This window comes from Euphorbia lathyris, chromosome 4 (assembly GCF_963576675.1).
Source record: "Euphorbia lathyris chromosome 4, ddEupLath1.1, whole genome shotgun sequence".
Classification (NCBI taxonomy): Eukaryota; Viridiplantae; Streptophyta; class Magnoliopsida; order Malpighiales; family Euphorbiaceae; genus Euphorbia; species Euphorbia lathyris.
The window spans coordinates 92923489-92948356 of NC_088913.1; the positions used below are offsets into that span (position 1 = coordinate 92923489).

Consider the following 24868-nt stretch of genomic DNA (forward strand, 5'->3'; position numbering starts at 1 on the left):
TGCCTTCTTCCCACTTTTCTTATCTTTCCTCAGCGTGGGGCAGTTTGACTTAATATGGCCATCTTGGTGGCACTCAAAGCATGTAATGGGCTTTGAGCTGTCCTTTCTGTATTTGCTGTCGCTTGAGTCAGCCTTATACTTATCAAACTTTTTGTAGGGCTTTTTGGAATATTTGTCGTTCTTCCTGAACAGCCTCTTCATCTTTCTTGTAAACATAGCCATCTCCTCATCATCAGTTGAACTCCCGTCAGTGGAGTCAGCCTTCATGACAAGTGACTTCTGCTTCTTGTCATCAGATTTTTCCTTCACCTCAAACTATTTGTAAGCATCTTGTTTATTTATTTACGAACTTTGCCTGTGAGCTTGTTTATGTATACAATTAAATAGTTATTTGCGAGCAAACTTCACAAATATAATTAACAATTTATTCACAAACAATTCATGGTTAGATAATTTTGTTAATGAACCAAGTCCAAAAGAGGATTTTGGGCTCGAAGCTCGGCTCAAGCTCGGCTCGTTAATTTTATAGTAAGCTCGGCTCGGGGTCGAGCTCGTTAATTTTATAGCGAGCTGAGCTTGAACATGCCAAAGTTCAGCTCGGCTCGGCTCGATTACAATCCTACTTACTTCAGCCTTTTTCTCCCTTTCTTTTACGTTAGTAGCTGATCGGAGATTCTTTCTAGTGATTGCTACAAGAAGGAACATAGAACAATGAAAAATAGAGCACAAATATTATGAAGAAGAACAAAGAGAAATAGGTGCAGAGTCTAGCGTGAGGGAAGAGAAAGAAGGAACGGGAAGAGGTATTTATAGGCTCAGTAATTTTCACCTCAGTGACTGACCAAATGGATTTGGCCAGTCACCATTAGATCTAGATGGTGTGAAAACCACCGACTAGTGTATATAGGGGCCGAATATCATAATGTAAGGGGTACGGTTAAATTTCATTTTAATCCTTTTAATAAATTTCTATTTATTAATCTCCCTAAAGTTTATGATTAAATCAAATCGACCTGCCTGGTCATCTATCATACCCTATCTTGATTTGAATCTATAATTGAATCTATGTCGGGATCTGTCCCACTGACTGTTGAAGGTGCTGGCTGATGAAAAACATCCCTAGAATGCCCATCCAATATTATACATTTCAATGAAAATATATATAAATTGAATTACACATTTTAACCATTAAGACATAATTCAATATATTCATACAATTTTTACCGTATTTATTTATCGATTGGGTTTGGGTTGAACCTGATTTCGATCATATTAAAATCCTTCATTCACTCGTGCCTAGATTTACTGATTTCACATGGTTAAATACATATTATCCTTATACGCATTTTAAGCTCTCCCAAACAGTCTACTTCTAAATAGTATCATTTAAAACATACGATCTTGTAGGTTTATCTAATGTTATTAGTTTGATCAAAACAATGTTTCATCTAACAAATTATAGATGCGTTCTAGCCAACCAATATAACTATCCAACTTAGATAGTTATCTCGTGTATTAAATATTGAAAACATAATCGTAATCTCAAAATGATCTTTTGTTTGGTGATATCAAGTCCAACAAGAGGCACAAATCTATCACCCTCATATGTTGATCGGACATTTCTTGATCTTATAATGAACTAATAAGATTGAATACGCAAATTCAAATTGTTTCATTTGGGTATGGACACACTTATCGGCTTCACTAATCAAGTGGATGGTGATATTTGCTCTTCTGTAAGAGAGTTGTAATCCCACACTTCATTCATAGTCCCTTAGCATGATTTAGGACGTACCTGGCTAACCATACATGATACCAATTTACTAGCCAGAATTACTCATGGTCCCTTAGCATGATTCAAGGACATACCTTGCTAACTCATACATGACACCAATTTACTGGTCTGATTTGCAATCCCACACTTCACTCATGATTCGATTTTTAGCTGCTAGCACGTACAACGAAGTAAATGCTTTTTTCTCATTATGTTTGTTTTATACAAACAATTTACTCAACTAGTTCATAGTTTCTTTCTACTTATCAAATATTTTTTTTTTGAAATGGAAGAATTAAAAAAAACATGATAACATAGATTTAAAGCACAAAACTCATGTCTAGTTAATAAAATTCACCTGTAAGTACGAAGATATTCCCAATTCCATTGCCATGTTATTACTCCAAAACAAATTTTGTTTCAGTTTGCTATTATACAATAGAAATTTAGTAAAATACCTAAAAGTTAAAGCTAATAGTTAATGCATAATAATAGTTTAAATTATAATCTCTCATATACTTTCGCCTGTAAATGCCCCCTCAGTTTAATATTATGTGCTGAAATTTCACCAACTAATAGGATTTTCATGATTCGAAACTATAAAGTTTAACATAATAATGATAGTTTTTAAACTAATCTAAGACAATAGAAAATAACAAAGATGCGTTCAAATCTTAATTATTAAAAAATATGGAAATTTAAGACCTCAAACTTCATTTTTTTATTGTACAACTTAAGTTTTTTTTTTTTGAAGTTACCAAAAAAATACAAGACTGATTCAACTTTTATTTGTGGATGTAATTTTAATACATATACACTAAATGAAAAAGACAAAGGTTTAATTTTTTTTCTTTCTAAATTTAGTTTTCTTTCCTAAAAATAGATCATCCAGTAAATTTGACCAGAAAAGAGAGCTTCTATAAATACAAGACATATTTTACATTGTTAATATCAAAATAGGCTAAAGGTGAAAAAAGAAATATGAATCTCTCATTGTATGGTTTTATTAGTGTGTTTTCATTGGCAATTTTAGTGATTTGCCCTTGTTTAGCAGAATATGAGCTTAAGGATGTGGATGTTACGGAAGAGGAAAAGAAACAAATTTGTTCTGACATCAAGGATTCTACATTTTGTTTCGAATATCTGAATTCAGATCCAAGACCTTCAGAGGACATGGATCGTGTTCGCAATCTTTTGAAAATGTTCTTGAATAAAACTCAAAATACATGTTTAGAGAATTATGGCGTGTTTCGATCTTTGGTTAATCAAACTACAGACAATGTGTTGAAAGAAAGATATTCCAAGTGTTTAGCTTCTTTTGATAAGAACAACATTAATCTCAAGGATACTGTACCTAGACAATTAGAAGCAAGTAATTATCTACTAGTAGAAGGTGCAGCATACGATACAGCAATTGATGCTAATAGATGTTTGAAACAATTTAGTTCACCACCCACCATCTCATCTTCAAACGAGCAAAAAATTCAACGATTCATAAAAGTATGTATTCTTTTTACTCTGATATCTTGGGATTTGAGAATGGCACAGGATGAGCCATAAAGTTTAGAAAGATGAAGCAAGGTAAATTTTGCCAAGTTTTAAAGTGTTGTACTTTTGTGTTTTTAAACCTTATTCTGATTGGAAAGATGAATCAAAAGATTTATAGAACCCCAGCTTTCTATCATTCAACCGAATTAACATACTGCTAGCAAGATCGATCAATTATGATGCATCAATTTGTTTGTAATTTTCAATTATTTTTTTCCTTTAAATTATTGTAATCAAACCATTTATAATCAATAAAATAAAACAAGTTCAATATGTATGAGCTGATTAATCTTAACCACACACACATTTACACAAGATTATTAGAGAATTGTGAATTTTAACCCGATGTACAAAATAACACCATTTTAATTTTAATGTTTATCAATTTAGTCTCAAATTTTATTTCTCAGAGATCAATGGTAGCATTTCTAAAAGGGTGATGCTAAAATGATGTTATTCTATATGTTGGGGATAACATGACACTTCTCCAAAAACATTGAGCTTATTTTCATATATTATTTCTTTATGTACTTATTTTTAATTTACCTTGAAATTATTAAATGAATTCAGATAAAGACAATTTTAATCTTCTAATAAAAATTACTTTTCATTTCGTGTTTCAGTTTCACATTATTCACATATGAAATATGGTTAACTTGATCCTAAGGTAATCATTTAACTTGCTTTTAAATTAACTATACAGTAATTTATTGAAATAAATAAATAAATAATAAATATTTTTCGTGAATGGAATTAGGTAGCCGATGCTTTGGCAAGCTTCGGTCGTTCTAGCTCCGTTGCAACTTGGTGGGATACACCGCCGCATTTTTGCGCTAGCTTCATTCAAGATAACTTTATTTGTAGAACTTTATATCGGTTTTGCTAAGCCTTTGAACTTATTGGATCTACTTTATCTTGGTTTCTTTTTTTAATAATATCTGGGGGGAGGGTGGGCGGCCAGGGGGTGCCAACCTCGTTGGGATGTCCTCTGTCATCTTCCCCCCTTCCTCGCTTTCAATAAAAAAATACAATAATTTATGTTCTTTTAATTGTGTTAACTCATATAGGAATTCGGCCAATTAAATGTACTTTATTTTCTTGGATTAATATAAAAGCTATTACTGTGAGCTTAATTTTTTTTTACTGCTCTCGAAATTCTGACAACCTTATTACTTTGTGAATTTTCACCACGTGATAGTCCATTATAATTAAGTTTTAAAACTGCAATCTACTTTTTCGGCCTGCCAAAAGTATTGTAAATTATAGAAAAAGATAGACCAATGATTGATTAGTTGAATTAATAAAAAAAATGCAGTTTTATTAAATAGCGGAGTCCGAGCATAGAGCTCAACTCAAAAAATCAGGCACAGTAAAAGAAATAAAAGGAATAGCAAGTGAACAAGAGTGACGAGCCAAAATATGGACCACCTTATTCGCTAATCTCGAAACAAAAATCAAAGTGAAACCATGATTATTCTTGAGTAGTTGTCGAATGTCCTATATAACACATCCGAATTCTGATAAATCCCGTTTGTTTGACTGAACTGCATCCACCACACCTTTGGTGTCTACCTCGAAGCTGACCTCAGTAAAACTACATACGTTTACCCATTCCATGCTCTTCTTCAATGCTAGAGATTCTGCTAATTTAGCAGGTACTGCTCCCTCTGACGTCCCGATCCTGCATCCTCGGAAGAGTCCGGTAGAATCGCGTATCACAGCTCCTGCACCGATCAGGCATTCGTCTACAGCGTCGACGTTACATTTGAGATGTCATATCGGAGGCAACAACCATCTATTACTCTCACTTGGGCCGACCCTGCTCTTTTCTCCTCTCGAGCCCCTACTTCTGCGCCCCTCTAGCCACTCAGCCATGAATTTAAATGTGTAATGTTTGCCACATGTTTGATAATACTACAACATTGGCCAATAGTTACGGTAATCAAAACATTATTACATATCTATATTCATCAAATTCCCACACTTGGAGAATGTTTTGCGCTCTTAACAATTTTTTTCATTAACTAAAATATTTTAAAGGGAAAATTACAAAATTGGGTAAAATGAGAGATCCATTTACATATTTAACCCATTTACTCAACCTACTATATATCTAGACTGTTTTTGTGTGACTTTCCCATAATACCCTCAATATTTATGCGCGGTTGTCTCCCTCCCGTCTGATTTCGTAGATTCTAGCATATGTGAAGCATGCGAAGCTAATGTTTGGTTTAGTTGATGATTTTAATTAGCATATGTGAGGTCTGGTTGTGTTTTTAACAAAATTCGCTAAGTGGTATATAACAAAAATGTCAAACAACAACGAATTCTAACATTAAAATCATAACATTATCAAAAAATTTACAACAAGATTGTCACAATAAACTCCTAACAAATCACTTCATAATACATAGGCTTCTATTCACCACTGATGAATGTATGTGTCTCACGGTACAAGCTCTTATTCACCAACATTAAAATCATAACATTATCAAAATTTACAACAAGATTGCCACATATAAACTCCTAACTAACCACTTTAAAGTGGATGTAACAAATCTGGATGGGAATTTTTCTTGTATTGGAAGTCCATATCTTTTGGGATGAGAAATGGAAGTCCAGACTTTTTGGGATGGATGTGTCACAAGGTACAGAAGGGAAGTCATCCCATCTGCATCCAAGGACATCGCCTTCTTGCGGGATGTTATGTATTCAACCACCTTTAGAAAATTTAATCGTGTTAGTCAAGAAAAAAAATGAAGATTTGGCTTCACGAAACGTGGATTCGCTGAGTATGCGAAAAAAAAATATGCAAGAAAGAGGGGGATTTTACTTAGCGAAACAATGATTTCCCGACTTCTGTGAAGAGAAATGTGACGCTCTGGCTTCACGAAACGATGATTACGCGAAGTTTGTGAGTTAATTCGATATATTTCTCCCCGCAAACTTCGCGAAAACGGCATATCCTAAGTGAATTTATAGGGAAAACGCAGTGGAAACAGTATATACTTACATTTTTTTATGAAAATAATGTAGAATCACAATTTCTTCGATGATGATAATGTAGAATCGCCATTTCTTCGATGGTCACAAGAAGAAAGAAACCAAGAAACGAGTAGGAAATGGAAGATGAAGAACCATGGCTTCGTTTTCTAGGATTAGGAAGATGAAAATCAAGAGAGGAAGAAGAGAAATACATTGTGATTTGAAGAAATATTGCAGATGTCTTGCAATTTAAAGGAAGATAGGAAAATCAAAAGTCTGGGAATCATTAATGGAAAAAGCTGCCCGTTTCGCATAACCAATGAGAAGGGGGGAGAGGAAAGGTTAGGGGTATTATGGAAAATTCACACAAAAACAATCTAAATATGTAGTAGGTTGAGTAAATGAGTTAAATATGTAAATGAGTCTCTCATTTTTCCAATTTTGTAATTTTCCCTATTTTAAATAGGCTTAATAAATTTTTAGCCCCATGTAATTTTTTAAAAAGATCTACTGTTCTATTATACTTTAAAAAAAATTATATATACCCACCGAACTTGTTTAAAGTGGTCAAGTAACGTTTTTAAATGTATCTATTAAATTCATGAACTTTCTTAAAGTGATCTATTAACCTTTCGAATTTGTTTAACTGAACATATTTCAATTTTTCTAAAATTTCTTCTTACTCTGCCATATTGGATTTTAGGGGTTAATTAATATGTTACTTTAAATAAGTTTAGGAGGTAAATTATTTAAAAAGTATATAGGAACAATTGATTTTTTAGACAAGTATAGAGGACTAGAAATGTATTAAACCTTTTTAAACGTAATATTTTAAGTTTAGTTTAAAATTAGTTATAAATAATTTTATTTATTTATAGAAAAATTAAAAGTTAAATTTATGTAATCTTGCAATGGAATGTCAAACCTCACTTCTTATATATATATAGGTTAAGGTGCAAAAATACTTCAATTTTTTTGGTCTGAAGCAATTTTACTTTAACGTCTAAAATAGTGCAATTTTACCCCTAACTTTGGAAGGTAAGAACAATTTTACACATAACGTTGATTTTTTTTTTTGGTAAACAAAAGAAAGAAAACAACAAAGCACAAACTAACCAGGGATCAACCTAGGAAAGTTGACCCCGACCCTATCTTCAAGAAGAAGAGAAGAAAGAAAAGAAGGAGGATTAGAAAGAGTGGTAACTCCCAGCATCCCCTCATGACCCGCTGCAGCCAGGCGATCTGCAATTCGGTTTTGCTCTCTGAAGATATGTCTGAAATCAACAGACTCAAAGCCGGAAACAAGCCTCCTAATGACTTTTATGATGTTTTGGCTATTAAGACAAATAGCATGATTATCGGAGATCATATCAATGACCTCCTTATTGGCTGACTCCACAGAAAGCCTCTTGACACCTAGACTCCTGGCAAGCTTGATACCAGAGAGGATACCCATAACTCAACCGAAAAGGAAGAGCCCATACCCAGGTTTATGAGTAAAACCAGACAACCAGGCTCCATCTCTATCCCTCAAAACCCCTCCAGCCGCGATTCTCCCACTAAGGAGACAAGAGCCATCTGAATTAAGCTTCACCACCCCCTCTTTAGGTCTAACCCAACCGACAAGATGAACCTCTTTCTTCTGAGTAGCTCTGGTCAGGGAATCCCCTTTAAAACTATCAATAATAGAAAAGAGATTTTTTGAGAAAAACTCAGATAAGTTATAATCAAGAACCTTCCTCTTATCAAAGATTTCCTCATTTCTCCACTTCCAAATTTGGTGACAAATAATAGCAAAGAAAATATCCCTATGTTCCAAATTGGCCAGTAACTTCCCACTTACCCCAAAGTAGAACCAATCAGTCTCAGGATGGGCAAGGAAGGAAGGAAGAATGTGAGGAGGGAGAACTTTCTTCCAAACATCGATACTTTTAGAGCAATCCCTAAGAGCATGGCAAAGGGTTTCAATATGGCCTGTACACCTACTGCATGCACCTGAGACCGCCAGATGCCTTCTGTGTCTGTCAGCATTAGTAAGTAACCTATCCTTCACCCCCAGCCAAAGGAAGCTCCTAATTCTGTAAGGGATCTTCATGTCCCAAATGGATTTCCAAGAAATCAAGGGAAGAACAGACCCATTACTGGAGAAAGCTTCAAAGGCAGATTTACAAGAATAAATGCCATTATTGGACAGGGCCCAACAATGTGTATCCAAGTCTTCCTCTTGAGTGCTTATCTTGACTCCCCTGATTTTAAGGAGAATCTCTAGGCTAAAGAAAGACTCAAACATAGGCCATAGCCAGTCCCCATCAGAGTCAACCACGTCGGCAATCCTCCAATTATGGATACTAGGAGGCGGGAAAGCAACAGATCTCCATAAGAGGTCTATCCCCAATCCAGGTATCAAACCAAAAGCTAATGGATTTACCATTCCCCACTTCCAGACCAACGCCTGAGCAGAACTCGGCAAAGACAGCGTTAAGCCCTTTCCAAGTAAATGAGCAATTAACCACTCTATCTTTCGGACCTCCAAAAATCTTGTCCTTTCTGTATTTGCCACAGAGCAATCGAACCCAAAGAGAAGAGGGGCACTGCCACATACGCCAAAGGAGCTTCATCAAAAGGACTTTGTTGTTATCCTTAGCCTGTCTAATACCGAGACCACCCATGGACTTAGGTTCGCACACCTCCTTCCAGAGAACCAGGTGGATCTTCTTACCTTCTCCAGACTCACCCAAAGGAAATGGCGGTTAATCTTGTCCAGATCATTAAGGACTGGCTCAGGCAATTTACAGGCTTGCATGATATGATTCGGAGCCGCGCAATTGACTGATTGAACTAGGGTAAGGCGACCAGCCAATGAGAGAGAATTGGCTTTCCAACTAGCACATAACCCACTAGTTCTATCCAGAGTCTCTTTAAAGGAAGCTTTGGACACTCTGTCACTGTGGAGTGGAACCCCCAAATATTTACCCAATGAGTGAGTAAGGGGAATACTAGACAAATCACTAAGCCTATTGCAAACACTTCTATCCATATTTTTAGAACAGAGCATCCGAGACTTATGGATGTTAATCTTCTGGCCCGAGGCAACACAGAAGTTATCAAGAATATTCATGATGACACTAATTTGCTCTTCATTCCCTTCCACAAAAAGCATCACATCGTCTGCAAAAAACAAATGGGAAATAGGAGGGAAAAACTTATTAATAGACACAAGATGGAGGGTCCCATTATCCACCCGCTCTTGAATAAGGAGGGCCAGCCTCTCCATAGCTATAACAAAAAGAAAGGGGCTCATAGGATCTCTTTGGCGAATACCCCTAGAAGGAGAGAACTCCTCAGATATATCTCCATTAATCAGGACTTGGAAGACCGGAGAAGAGATACAATCTTTAATCAGCCTTTTCCAGTTCTCAAGAATGCCAACTCTATTTAAGCTATCCATAAGAAAACTCCAATTCAAGCGGTCATACGCTTTTTTCAGGTCCAGCTTAAGAGCCACAATCCCTTTCCTACTGTTAGACGAGGTGTCGCGGCCTAATCTCCCGAGCGGACCGGGGGGTGGACAACCTCATGGCGACGTAAGTGGTGATTGGCGCCGAAAGCAACCAATCGTGGAATCAAGCTGCTCGGCAGGACCGGAGCTCGGAGATATGGAAGAGTCGCCACCCACGAATGGAAAAATGAACACCGATCCCTTGCGGGAGACCGTGTGGGTTCGGGAAACTTAGGTACGAGCCGAGAAGGCTAGATCCTTTCCGGAGAAAGGCTACTAGGCACCCCGACATCGCCCGATTATGAACCACCGGCCTCCTACTCAGCATGTTAGGCGATAACGGACTAATCGTATACTTCTTTAAGTTTAAAATTCATTTGAAACCCTTTTCTTTCTCTTTTTAGAAATCATTTTGAGCATATATTATTAAAAAGCCACATTAGTAAAGAATCACCCATTTATGTTATACATACACAGAGAGGGGAAAGGAAGAAGTGATTTATTTACAGCTTATTTACATGTCATGTTGTGTGTTTATACTACACTAACTTATTCCCCCCAAAACGAATTTATTTACATGGTTCGCACCTTAATCGTCGTTGGAACGATTTAGGTGCGTTTTAAAGCCTCGTTTGATGAAGTTTACCCGAATCACCGTTGGAACGACTCGAGTATTTGAAAACGTTTGAGATAAACCTTTTAATGAGAAAACGTGGTTAAACATACAAGTCAATTTTATTTTGTACAAATCCTTTAAGAAAATGATTCAAAAAAATTCTATTATTCTCAACGGAAACGATTTTAATTACAATGATCCTTTAATCCGCCTTTGGAACGGATTAAGGTTTTAAAACGTGGTGTTTTGAAGACGATTTGAAATATTAACAAGAATGACTCTATTTATTTACATTTAGAAATCCAAAAAACTCATTAGTTTAAATAATTCAATTGAAAACTCTCTTTTTGTGATTTATTTTCCCCACCTCTTTAATGGACTCTCTACCTATTATAATTACAATAATAAACACCTTTAAACTAATATTTACACTCAAATAAAGCCCATTTGAAACATGGACCCATGAATGGGCTCAAAGAATAAAGAGAATAATTTATACATACATATATACATTTAAATCAAAAATAGAATATGAAAAATAAAAGTTAATACAAAAGGAACTATATGTATATAAAAATAATAGGTACAATATATCTATACTTTGAAAATGCGAAAATAGTAAGTAAATCTATAACTAAGAAAATAATTCTTATTCAAAAATAATTTTATTCAATAATCATTAAAATAACCCAAATGTTCCAAAACTATACATATACATAACTAATATAGCTTTAAATACCAAAAACACCGTATGCTAGTATATATTAATTATTTCCCAAAATACCAAATAACTAACATTTAAAACATAATCCAAATTAATAAAAAGGAATGCATATATATACTTATACTTATATCGAAAAATGGAATAAATAATAATATACAAATATTCTAAAATAATTATATATGCTAAAGTTCTAAAATAATTTGAAAAGCATATATTACATAACTATACATATATATACTAAGGATTAAAAGCTTAAAAGTTGAGAAAAAGGGACTGAAATGACATTTTTTTACGTTTTGGCAGATTTACCGACGGAAAATCCGACGGTAAACAGCATTTAGGACAGAATCGGTAAATTACAGCAGCACTCCTAAATGTTTCCAGATTTATTCAAAAGCTTTAAATTAAATCTAATTCAATCGTTTTGGATTTCCGAACTACCAAAAATGGATCATAGTTGAAAACGGAAATTCCTAAAACGATGTTTTTATTTTAAAACATTATTTGAAAAGTTCTTTTAAATTAAAAACTTATAATTACAACATTTTCGATAGCCGAACTACCTTTTTATCGGATCACGGTTCGTATTGGGATATCAAAACGAGATTTTTTATTTTAAAACAAAACCGATTTTTATTTAACATGAAACGAAAATTAAATAGATATGCTAATTAAATAATGTGACAAAATAAATAAATAACTAGATGAATGAAAAAACTATAGCATAAAAAAAATAAATAGAAGAAGAGAATAAATTAAATAAAATAAAGAGTCTAGTCCTCGGATAATACCTTTAAATTCGGTATCTGACAGTCGAAGCCGATTGATTCCACGAACCGCGGGCTCCCGTTTTTATGAAAAATTTAGTAAAAATTGAACTTAGGAAATTTGGAGATTTTCAATTTTTAGGAAAAAAAATGTTTTCTCCTAAAAAAATCAACTTTCTCTCTCTAGAAAATGTTCTAGTGTGAGAAGCTCTCCCTCCATTTCCTCTTCTTTTTTTGCATGGGGATCCGTGCCTTTTATAGGCAAACGGGTCCCCGGACCAATGGGCGACGCCCAAAAGAAATTGGGCGTCGCCCATTGGGGTTGGGCGGCCGCCCAACCTTGTGTTGGGCGGCCGCCCAACATTCGTTGGGCGCCCGCCCGACAACCCTCAAGATGTGCCTCGCGCCGTCGGGCGTGTGCGCTCAGCGGCCCATGAGAGCGCGCCCCGTGCCACCGGACCCGGGCGTTGCTCGGACGTCGAGAGCGTGCCACTCGCGGTGCGTCCGACAGACGCCGAGCGCACGTCCCGTGCCACCGAGCGAGCGTTCGACCATTGTCGTCCGCGTGCTGGATGCCGCGAAGCACCCGCGCCGTGCCGCTAATTTTCCCTTGCTTATTATTCTTTATATATTTTTCAAAATCTTCCGGAATCAATCGCTTCAACTGTCTTGTTTTCAGGTTTTCGTCACAGGTCCTCCGACTCGGTGTCTACAGTTGCCCCTACTTTTCTATTTTGACAGTGATGTGTGTGTTTCGAAAAAGTTTTTTACTAACGCAACACATGCAATGTAAAACATATAAAAGTAAAAGACACGTAAAGAGTAGGAGGGAGCATACCTGACCTTTGCGCTGCGCGCTCCGGCGTTGATCTCTGATTTCTTCAGACTCTGCTTTGGGTTGCACCGCGCTGCCTCTGAATCGGCTGCTGGCGAATGTCCCCTTTCTCGACCCCGGCCTACGTTGGCTGGCTGCGATGAGAATGGCTCTAAAGCGTTTTGGTCTACGGCTGTAGGGATGATGGCTCAATAGCTACCCTAGTCTACGACTGCGAGGATGATGGCTCAAAAGCTACCATAGTCTGCGACCGCGAGGATGATGGCTCAATAGCTACCCTAATCTATGATTTTAGGTAAATATGGCTCAAAAGCAACTCTGGTCTGCGACAGTGAGTCAGATGGCTCAAAAGCAACTCCGGTCTGCGACCGTGAGTCAGATGGCTCAAAAGCAACTCCGGTCTGCGACCATGAGTCAAATGGCTAAAAAGCAACTCCAGTCTGCGACCGTGAGTCAGATGGCTAAAAAGCAACTTCGGTCTGCGACCGTGAGTCAGATGGCTCAAAAGCAACTCCGGGCTGCGACCGTGAGTCAGATGGCTAAAAACCAACTCCGGTCTGCGACCGTGAGTCAGATGGCTAAAAAGCAACTCCGGTTTGCGACCGTGAGTCAGATGGCTAAAAAGCGACTCCGGTTTGCGACCGTGAGTTAGATGGCTAAAAAGCAACTCCGGTCTGCGACCGTGAGTCAGATGGCTAAAAAGCAACTTCGGACCGCGACCGTGAGTCAGATGGCTAAAAAGCGGGGATTGTTCCTGGATTTTCTTACAACACTGTTGTCTATATTTTCTCACTGGAGCTATCATCTCGAAGGTTCAATGGGAACGTGTTTTAGTCTGAAATGATATAGACTAATGATTGTTTTTCTGTTGACTGTCGTCTGTATTTTGACTGGTGTCACTGTTCTGTAAAAATTGACTGTTGTCTGGAGTTCATATCTTAACAACGTTGGTCGCTGTCTGGGAGAAATGCAGGCTGAAACGGACTGCAAATCGGAGGTCTGTGCACCTAGTAATTAATTATTTACTTTTTACCTTTATGTCAAATCGTACTTTTTTCACTATTTACGGGAATGCCATTCCCTTTTCCTATATAAGGTGGTGGGGTTTCATTTCAACCCCACACCTTCTCTCTCCTCTTTCTCTCACTAGACTTCAATTTGGATTATTCTCGGGATGGATTTAGACGAATGGGATGGCACTAGAGGCATGGACAAGGTTTACGTAAACCTGAATAGAGTGGATACCTTTCACGACCCCACGATACATTTGAGCAGGACACGCTGCAACGAGGTAAGTGATTTCTCACTTTCATTTGATTCGAACTCTAGGCTTTAGCATTCCTATACGAACATGATTTGCATAGTAACCCTTAGACTGCCTTAGAGGACTTTAGCTAGAAAACGTGAACTCCCTTATTTATAAGTAACACCTGTTTATTTTTGCAAGAATGCGCGCTATATGCATGTGAATAGTGACACTACGAATTTATGTATGCTAACAGTAAAAATGACGTGAATAGTGTAGATGTGAATAGTGCACGTGAATAGTAAAAACATGAATAGTAAAAACATGAATAGTAAAAACTTAGCTAATGCACGTGAATAGTAAAAACGTGAATGGTGAACGTGAATAGTAAAAACTTAACTAATGCACGTGAATAGTAAAAACTTAGCTAATGCACGTGAATAGTAAAAACGTGAATAGTAAAAATTTAACTAATGCACATGAATAGTAAAAACTTAACTAATGCATGTGAATAGTAAAACCTAATCTATGCTCCTCGTCACTGCGGACGAGGGTGGATTAAAGAATTGACTAAACCTTACGTGAATGACCCTACAGGAGAGATTTTTTACAGGAAATTGGTCCTAACCGACTGGATGTCTCTAGGTTAGATAATGAAAGAATACCTAGTCTTAACGCGTTCTTATCAATTGCATGCTTTAGGAGCTGTATTTAAATTTTCTTATCTTGTTCCTTTTAGCCCATTGAGATTTCGGGGACCACCGCCGAGGTTCTCTCATGGTATGATAGGCTAGGTGCCGCGGCGAGAGCCCGCGTGCGTGAGTTGGACTTCGAGCCCTTTATTGCAGTGCTGCCCCGCACCAACGGGGTGTGCGATCCTTTTGGCCTACGGGCCTTGTGTGAGCGGTGGGTTGACTCGGCCCACACCTTCCACCTTTCCTTTGGGGAGATGACCATCTCGCCCTGAGATTTTTCACTGTTGACAGGGTTGCGAGGGAGCAACACTCCCGTTCCCTTCCATTTCGGTATGATGCGACCACGGGTCGACCCTGCTAGGCTTGCTGCCTTGATTGGACCGGGAGTTCGTCTATGCGCCAAGTCTACTCCGGCGAAGTTTGTTTCCACCGCGAGCCTCTTGATTAGACGAGATTTCTGCGAGACTGACGCTACCGACCTGGCGGTTCGCAGCTTCTTAGTATATGCCCTGAGTGAGACGATTTTCCGCACGAAGGGCGGAAAGGTACATGCGGGTCTCATTCAGGCAATCAGTGAATTGGATGCAGCGGCTTCGTATGATTGGGCGGGGGCAGGCTTGGCCTTTCTTTACAAGTTTTTGGATCTGACTTGCCGGAAGCGCAAGGACTTCGGTGGTTATACTTTTGCCCTGCTGGTACGTGACGCCTTCTTGACTTATCCGTCTTATTTTCTTCGCATTTTTCACAATCCTAGTCCTCGTTTTTACCGCAGGTGTGGGCGTACGAGAGACACATCCTTCCCAGCCGGTCTCGACCTCGACCGAGAGTACCGAGGCCGCCTTTCATGACTCAGTGGAGGGATTTTGACTTGAGCGCCAAGAGGAGTCGGACAGTGTCGCGGCTTCTGGATCGGATCGACTCGCTGACCCTGAGACAGGTAGGTTTTGCCTAATCATGCTAGATTTTTGTTTGAGTCCCTCTGACTTTCTCTTTGTACATTTTTCTTTAGATTAAGTTCAGGTGGGATGACCTCGACTTCGGCCCTAACTATGCATACGTATCGTTGATCCAGGAGCAGCAGTGTGTGCTCACCGACCCCTGCGTGCGGGTGTGGTATTTAGGGGATCGAGGCATCACCGGAGTTAGAGACGCTCACTGGACGCCGGGTGAGATCCCCGTCTCTATGTTCGCGGTGCGGACCCTGCCTTTATCGGTCATTCGTCGGGACCTGACTCGTTGGTATGTTGGTAGAACGGTGTGGATTCATACCGGGGGCCGTGAGCCTTACTTGTCTACTTTACTGAGCGCGAGGGATGCCCCGGCGGCAGCGATGGAGGTAGATCCGGTGGCGGACGTGTTTTCGAGGGAGGCTGCCGCGGCCGTCTTCGGTCAGGAGGAGGTTCCGGTAAGTGATTCCGCTCCCCTTTCATTTTATTCATTAGATGCTCGGAGGTTTTATTGTGTGTTTTTTTTTGTAGGAGGGATCCTGGAGGAGTGCCCACTTATCTGATTTCTTCGATGGCACTCGGGCTCAGACACCAGTGTGCGAGCAGCCCTACTACGTCGGCGAGTCCTTTAGCACTGCCCGACCGAAGAGGTCGTCCCTAGGCGTGCCTATACCAGGTTACGGGAGGGATTATGCTACGATCTGCTATGACGATTCCGGGGCACCTTACGCGGGATTTGAGGCGGCCCCTCCCATCTTCTCCTCGAGAGTCCCATTTGAGCCCTCAGACGCTTCACTGACCACTAGGGAGACTTGTACAGACTACGTGGAGCTGTCCGGCTACCTACGAGATCGCCTCAGCTTGCGCTGCACCGATCACCTGGTATGTATCATTACTTTACTTTAGTGTAGTGGAATGTATGCATGTATGTATGATTTATGTTTTTGCCTATGTTGCTTTTTATCTGTCTTTTTTTTTTTCTGTAGAGCGATCTACATGCTCACGAGCGGAGGTAGAGTGAGCTAGTGCGGGAGGCTGATGCTTGAGTTGGTCATGTCTATCGAGAGAGGAACGACCACTGGTCGGGGGTGATGCGACGGGAGATTGAGGGTTGCCTTACCGTCGAGGAGAGGATGCGCGATGAGTCGATCAGATGCCTTGCTGCAGAGGAGAGAGCACGAGCTGCTGATGAGAGGGCACACGCCTCTGATGAGAGAGCACGAGTTTCTGACGAGAGGGCGCGTGCTGCCGAGGAGGCATTATCTGCCGAGCGGGCCTCACACTTGAGAGATTTTGAGGACTATTGGGACTTTCCTCCATATTAGGCTCGTTATGTATTGCTTTGTAGCTTTCATTATTGCATTGTAGCTTTTATTAGAGTTTCCCCGATGTATAGCTGATGTATAGGGAGTGGGGTGGATAGTAGGTAGGTTTTTTTGTGAAAAGTAGGATAGGAAATGTATAACCCGTGATTCATATTACCATGCATTCGGTAGATTATAATGATTCCAATCATTCTCGTCAAATATATTTATGCCTTTATTTATTTACAAACAACAGAAATACTTAGTCTCTTATACATTGTTTTTGTAATTGCTCAAGTCATAACTATTGTTACCAGGACCCGCCTTTCGGTTTTCGGATCCTGGCGATTTTTCCCCTCTCCTTTTACTATCCCGGAATTTTTAAATGAGTGCCCTTTCGGGTTTTCACCCATTGGGATTTCCCTTATTGTTGCATAGGTTGCCCTTTGCGGGTTTTCAACCTATCGGGAACTTTTCTTTATTATTTTTTTTTTCTACGAAAAGTATTTCTTAAGCCTATCCAGGTTGGTAGGTTCGGAGAATTCCATGCCGTCCATTGTGGTTAACTTCACCTCTCCTTTGCTTAGTATCTTCTTCACGACGAATGGTCCTTCCCAGTTAGGCCTAAACTTGCCCCTCGGGTCGGTGTGCGTCACACGGATCTGTTTCAGTACCAAATCTCCTTCTTTGATAGGGCTGGTCTTGACTTTTTTATTGAAAGCCCGAGCCATCCTTCTTTGATATAACTGTACGTGGTAAAGGGCTTCCATCCTTTTCTCGTCAACTAGAGCCAATTGCTCACATCGCCTCTTCACCCATTCCGCCTCGGGAATTTCTGCCTCCACCGCAATTCTCAACGATCGCTTTTCGATCTCAACCGGCAAAACTGCTTCTGTGCCATACACCAAAGAGAATGGTGTTGCCCCAGTTGAAGTTCTAATTGTCGTGCAATAAGCCCATAACGCGAGTGGGAGGTGCTCATGCCAATTCCGATGTGATTCCACCGTCTTTACGAGGATCCTCTTAAGGTTCTTATTAGCTGCTTCTACTGCTCCATTAGCCTGTGGACGGTACGGAGAAGATCTGTGATGTTCAATGCCATATTCTTGGAAGAGATTCCTTACTTCCCCCTGAAACTGGACCCTATTATCCGTAATCATGTGATGAGGCACTCCGAATCCGGTGATCAAGTGTTTTTCAATGAACTTTCTCATCTGCTTGGATCCCAGTTTGCTAAACGACTCTGCTTCTACCCACTTGGTGAAATAATCGATGGCGACTGCAATAAAATTATGTCCATTTGAAGCGTTAGGCCTTATCTCGCCAATGATGTCAATGCCCCAAGCAGCGAATGGCCAAATAGGTGCTAGCACATGTAATTTCATGGCCGAAAGATGACTGCAATCACCGTGGATTTGACAATCGTGATATTTCTTCGCATACTCGTTACAATCCCTTTCCATGGTGAGCCAATAGAAGCCTTGCCTAATAATTTTCTTAGCGAGTACTACTCCTCCCATATGGGCTCCGTAAATTCCTGAATGTACCGATTCCATCGCCTCGCGGGCTTCTCCCGCATCCAAGCATCTTAGTTGTAATCCATCAACGTGCCTTTTGTAAAGCAAGTCGTTGTGGATGACGAACTGACGAGCTAGCCTTCTAATCACAACTTGATCCCTAGGTTCTGACTCTGCCGGATATGTTCCATTTTTCATGAAGTTCGCGATATCGAAGTACCATAGTTTTTCATCTGCCCCTAACAACATGACATCTTCGTAGCACAGTTTGTGAGATCTCCTCAATACCAATGGTTTCGAGGCAAGATTCCGGGGATTGTCCCAAACTGACACCAAAGTGGCCAAGGCATCCGCGGCTTGATTCTGAGCTCGAGGAATATGATAAAAGCGACATTCTTTGAATCTCAATGCCAACCCTTCTAGCTGATCTAGATATGGACGTAGCCTTTCTTCCCTTACCTCCCAGTTTCCTTGTGCATGTTCGATGATTAATTTTGAGTCACCCCAAATCTCGACATATGAGGCTCCCATTGCTGCTAATGACTCTAAACCATAAATGCACGCTTCATATTCGGCCATATTATTGGTAAGAGGGAAGGATAACTTCTTTGCCATCGAGATTCTTTCTCCTTCCGGTGATATAAGTAGTACTCCTACTCCGGCTCCACTCGAATTAACTGCTCCGTCGAAGAACATTTTCCACGGTATAACTTCGATTGCGTTCAAGTGTTCATCGGGGAAATCATAGCTTATCTCTTCTTTTTCTGTGCTTAGGGGTTGGTTAGCCAGAAACTCTGCTACGGCCCTTCCTTTGATAACCTTTTTCGTCACATATTCAATGTCAAATTAGGACAGAAGCAACAACCATCTGGCTAACTTCCCCGTCAAGGATGGGGTTCGGTACAGATACTTCACGGGGTCCATCCGAGAAATAACGATCACTTTATACGATTGGAAATAGTGCCACGGTTTCTTTATCAACCATACTGCGGCCACGCATGTCTTTTCGATCATGTTGTAATTGAGCTCGTACTCCAGGAACTTCTTACTCAAATAATACATCGCGTGCTCCACACCGGTGTCTCCCTCTTGAGCCAACATTGTTCCAATAGATCGCTCTTCAATCGCTACATAGAGGAGAAGCGGCTTTCCCAGTTTAGGCGGTCTTAACACTGGCGGATTAGACAAGTAGCTCCGGACACTCTCCAACGCTTGTTGACACTTATCATTCCAAATGGCGGGTTGGTCTTTCCTTAGCAACTTAAAGATCGGCTCGCAGATTGTGGTGAGTCTCGCTATGAACCGACTGATATACTAGACCTGCCCCAGAAACCCCCTCACTTCCTTCTCATTTCTCGGTGCCGGCATTTCCTGTATAGCCTTCACTTTATCGGGATCCACCTCGATTCCCTTATTTTCGATTACATAGCCTAAGATTTTCCCCGACGAAACGCTGAAAAAGCACTTCTTCGGGTTTAACCTTAGCTTGAATTCTGCGATTCGGGCCAAAAACTTCTCGAGTGCGGCAAAATGCCCCTCTCTTGTCTCTGATTTGACCATCATATCATCCACGTAGACTTCTACCTCCTTATGTATCATGTCATGGAACAGTGCTGTGGCCATTCGCTGGTAGGTTGCCCCGACATTTTTCAAACCAAATGGCATTACTCTGTAACAGTATGTCCCCCACTCAGTTGTGAACGAGGTTTTTGCTTTGTGCTTTTTGGCCATCTGAACTTGCATGTAGCCCATGAAACCATCCACATTTGTGTGTAAGACGCTTGATGCTGCACTGTCGATCAATACATCGATATGAGGCAATGCGAACTCATCCTTGGGGCATGCCTTGTTAAGATCTCTGTAATCAACACACATCCTCACTTTGCCGTCCTTTTTCGCAATTGGTACCACATTCGCGGCCCAAGGGGGATAGTCGATTACCTCGATGAACCCTGCTTCTAATTGCTTCTTCACCTCTTCTCTGATCTTATCTGCCCATTCTGGTCTCATATGTTGGAGCTTCTGCTTTACGGGCTTTGCTTCAGGGTAAGTTGGAATGCGGTGAGTTACGATTGATTGATCAATTCCAGGCATGTCTTCGTATGTCCAGGCGAATACAATTTCATATTTTTTAATTATCCTCTCGAATTCTTTTCTCTCTTCAATAGTTAATTCTTGAGCAATTTGTATAAGTTTAGGATTTTCATCCGTACCAAGATTAAAAGTTGACATTTCTATTGCATTGATTTCAAATGTAGGCATGTTATATGAATGAGAATGCATGGAATGATCATGATCAACATCAAGCAAGTAAGCAAAATCAGAATTCATTTCATTGATAGTGTGGGTGATTACATCATCTGACTCAAACAAAGCCGTAATACAATTTTCATCATCCGGGCCCTCGGACTTCTCATGAATTTTGGAGGTGCAAGGCTCATCTTCCTCTCCCGCAGTTGCTTCAATAGTGATGACTTGCTCCTCAGCATTCAAATCCAGCACCATGATCTCCTCGACAAAGCAGCTCGCTTTTCCTTTGCCCCAGTCGGCAACATCATTGAAGATTTCGAACCCCGGCAGAATCTTCCCTTCCGTGCTAGTCCACGACTTGGGGGTTCCCGAATATGCCTTTCCATGCCCTTCGCTCATAAAATACTTCCTCAAGCCTACTTTTCCTTCAGCACTTGCATTGGACGGACTTCCCTGCTCATATCCCAAACCCCTCCGGGTTTTCTGACTCTTAAAGTCCGGAAACTCTGGCAACCCCTGATGGTGTGCTCCTAAGCCCATTCCCGGGATGAAACCTCCCTTCATCATCTTCACCACATCGGCGGTCATGCTCGACTCGTAAATCCCGGAGACTTGGAATCCGGAGAAAAGTTGAGGCTCAATTCCCAATGCTGCCACCGAGCTCAATTTCTCAGCTCTAATTGTCACTATCTCCTCCCCGAAGGGGAACTTAATCATTTGGTGGAGCGTGGAGGGCACACCTCCCAACTTATGGAACCAGGGGCGTCCCAACAGCACGGCAAAAGTTACCGGGATATCCAGCACCGTGAACTCAGTTTCTTCCTCGTGCGGCCCCACTTTCAACTTGGCCTTGAAGACTCCTTCAATGTGCCTACGGCTGTCGTCATATGCTCTAATCACAGTTTCAGAAGCTGTCAAATCTCCTCTTTCCACTCCCAACTTCGACAAGAGTTTCAACGGGCAAACATTAATAGCCGATCCATCATCGACCATCACGCAGCTAGTCTTCTTCCCGTTGATTTCCGCGCAGATATACAAAGGCTTATTGTGAGCCTTCCCCTCTTCTGGGAGATCCTCGTCGGTAAATATGATCTCAGTCTTCTTTCGGGCCATAATTGCCCCTACTAGCGCTGCCGGTTCAGTATCGGTGGAACTGACCAGGTTCTGCAATTCTTTCATCAGATTCTCATGATGGTACTTAGAATGGCACAAAACTTCCCAGACCGTAGACTTAGCTTGCGTCTTCTTCAACTGCTCAAGAACTTGGTCATCGGGTTTAGGAGCCGACCCTTCTCCAATCTCAGTCTCTATCATAGGTGCCTTCCCCTCGGCCACACGACCTGATCTCGTCATTACCGCGATTTCCGGCTCATCATCCGATTCGTCCCAAATGTTAATGGGAATCTTCCGATTGGCATCCTCCTCGTCCGAGGAACTCTCCCAAATGTCCACGACCATTAAATCCATGACGTGAGGAACACTCGGATTCAGGAAGAAAGGATCCGCCGATCCATACAAAGCCCAACCTATCAATTCATCATAGTCACGGAGGGACACCCTGCTCATTCTTCTGGCGGCCAACAGAATAGCACCTCATTGTATGCACATAAGCTGCACCTTATCGCTCACTGTCTCATTACACTGCTCATAACGGTGCCTCCACCTTCTAGCATAATCCACAAAATGTTCCTCGGGGAATTGTCTAATCCTGTCCAGATCGTCCAGGGATCCCGTCCACGGAATGTACATTTCATATCTCGCCATAAAAGCGCTTCTGAGTGGTACCCAATGACACATCTCTTCCTCTAACAGACCCTGATGCCACAATAAGGCTTCACCCATCAAGGTTTCCGGAAAATGTTCATGTAACTCACACTGCGGAAATTCGGCGTTATACATATGATCGCGGAATATCCTCGCATGCTCCACGGGATCCTGGTATCCACCATACCTAGGCATCGCTAACACCGCATCAGGTGTTTGGTAAGACGGGGAATCAGGGGTTTGCTCTGCTAGCATCCATACTGTATACTCCTTGATAAATCTCTTCGTCATAGCTGCCCAATCGGTCTTAACATACATCGGCAGCGACATATACCACATCAGCGGTTCACCCATCAATGAATTACAAAACAAGTTGGTGATCTCTTCCTCTTTAAAACCCAAGGCTGCCATAGCCGACAAGTAGAAGTGAAGGTGCTCCATAGGGTCCTTATTGCCGTTATACTTGCTCACCCTCGGCAATGGACGTTTGATGGGTCCAATCTGCATTGCAAAGCGCTCCGTCGTTCTATATTCAACTCTTTGATACTTTTCTAGAAACAAATCCGACAACCGATCCCAATCGTGCTTGCAAGAGTCGGGTAATGAATGGAACCATTCCAAAGGCTCGCCCACTAGCGAATGGTGGAACCACTGAGAAATTTCATATACTCCGAAGGATTCAATAAACATGTCGTGCATATATTCACGCAAGTGCACTTCGGGATCCCTTCCTCCACTAAACAAACCCAAATTTGGCACGATAGTCCGAGACGACCCTTCTCCGGTCTCTTCAGCACTATCCTCGTCATATGGTGCTCCACCATCCGATCCTTCTCCCATCGGTTCATCCTCTTGTTCCTCACCCAAGAAGGACACATACAGACCATTTCCCACATTGCTTTTTTCGACGGAGTCTAACAACTCCTCTACATCTTCCTCGAAGGATTCCATCACTACAGTTTCTGTCAAACCAACTCCTATCACACTCACCCTATGATTAGGCAATGGATTGCGCCTAACGGAAGGGTTTGCTGACGAAGGATCAGCTATCTTCTTCTCCTTAATCAAATCTTGGATTTCATGTTTCAGCCTCTCGCAATTCTCAATCGTATGTCCATAACTGCTGTGGAACTCACAATACCCTCTAGCCTGAATCTGCGGAGTAGGTTGAGCTTTGTTATACGGGGTAAGGGCTTTCAACAATACCTTTTTCTGCAGACGCTCGAAAACTTTAGCATAGGTCTGATCGAACTTGGCGAACCGCCTCTTTTCAATAGCATTAAGATCAACCACTTTCACTGCTGCGGATTCCGTACTCGCGCTAGGCCCTCCGGCACTATATCCAGACTTCGTCCACTTGGTATAAGCTTTCTTCGGCTCCCCATCACCTTCGACAGTCAAGGCACAACTATACATCTGATTGAAATCCGTAAACGGCATATACCGCAACTCATTCTTAATATACGGCAACGTGTTGCCAATCACCATTCGGATCTGATCTTGCTCAAGCGGCTTTTGTTTCATCACGGCGGCCTTAGCCCTCCATCTCTTCACAAAATCGGAAAAGGATTCCCCAGCCTGTTGCTTAGTGCTCTCTAATTCTTTCAAAGTGACCTCCAGCATGGTGTTAAAGCTATACTGAGCGATGAATGACTTCGCTAATTCTTTCCAATCCCTCTTTGTCACCATCGGCAATGCATGAAACCACGTGAGGGCAGCCCCCTCTAGGTAGGTGTTAAACAGCCCCAGGACTTGATCCTCAATCAGGATCGTGTGCTTCATCACAGCAACATACTGATTCATGTGAGCGGTGGGATCTCCAGTTCCATCGAACTTTTTCATGTCAGGGAGTCGGAATTTCAGAGGCAAAGCTGTTGCCGACAAACAGTTCTTCAGGTTATAGAAATCCTGACTCCTGGAGCTTCCTCCGCGCAAGTCATGCACTTCATGTGTGATGTGTTGCTTCCACTCCTCTTCCTTAGCCTTCTCTTTTTCCAACTGTTTTCGGATATAATCCTGATAGTCATCCTCATTCCCAAAGCGAGGGCCATCGTTCACCTCATTCTCAGCACGCTTACTACCACTCTTGTTGTCCTTCAGTGCTAACTCAGCTAGCTGGGCCAAGATTGCGGCCAGCTGATCGTTGATATTATTCACGGTGTCGCACCCTGGCTTTCGGTTTTTCGCAGGTCGGGGTGCGTGGCCGGCTCGATCTGCCTTTTTGTGTTTTAAGGTTTCGAGTCGCCACCAATCATCACTTAGAAATACGTGGGCGGGCGCGATTGGTCGCCCTATCTGTTTGGATTGACTCTGTATGGTTTGGTTTTGATAAGGATGGTCTTCGGAGAGATTTAGGTTCGTTTTTCCGGTTACCTATAGGGAAGAGATGTGATCTCA

At 41.2% G+C, this 24868-nt stretch overlaps 1 long non-coding RNA gene across 1 annotated transcript; it reads left to right on the top strand.

The window, feature by feature from the left end:
• The first annotated feature begins 2741 nt into the window (after nt 1–2741).
• On the top strand, nt 2742–4211 carry LOC136227928 (uncharacterized). The gene is made up of 3 exons (XR_010688326.1): nt 2742–3355; nt 3946–3989; nt 4080–4211. It is a non-coding gene; the product is annotated as an uncharacterized lncRNA (long non-coding RNA).
• Nucleotides 4212–24868: the final 20657 nt, after the last annotated feature.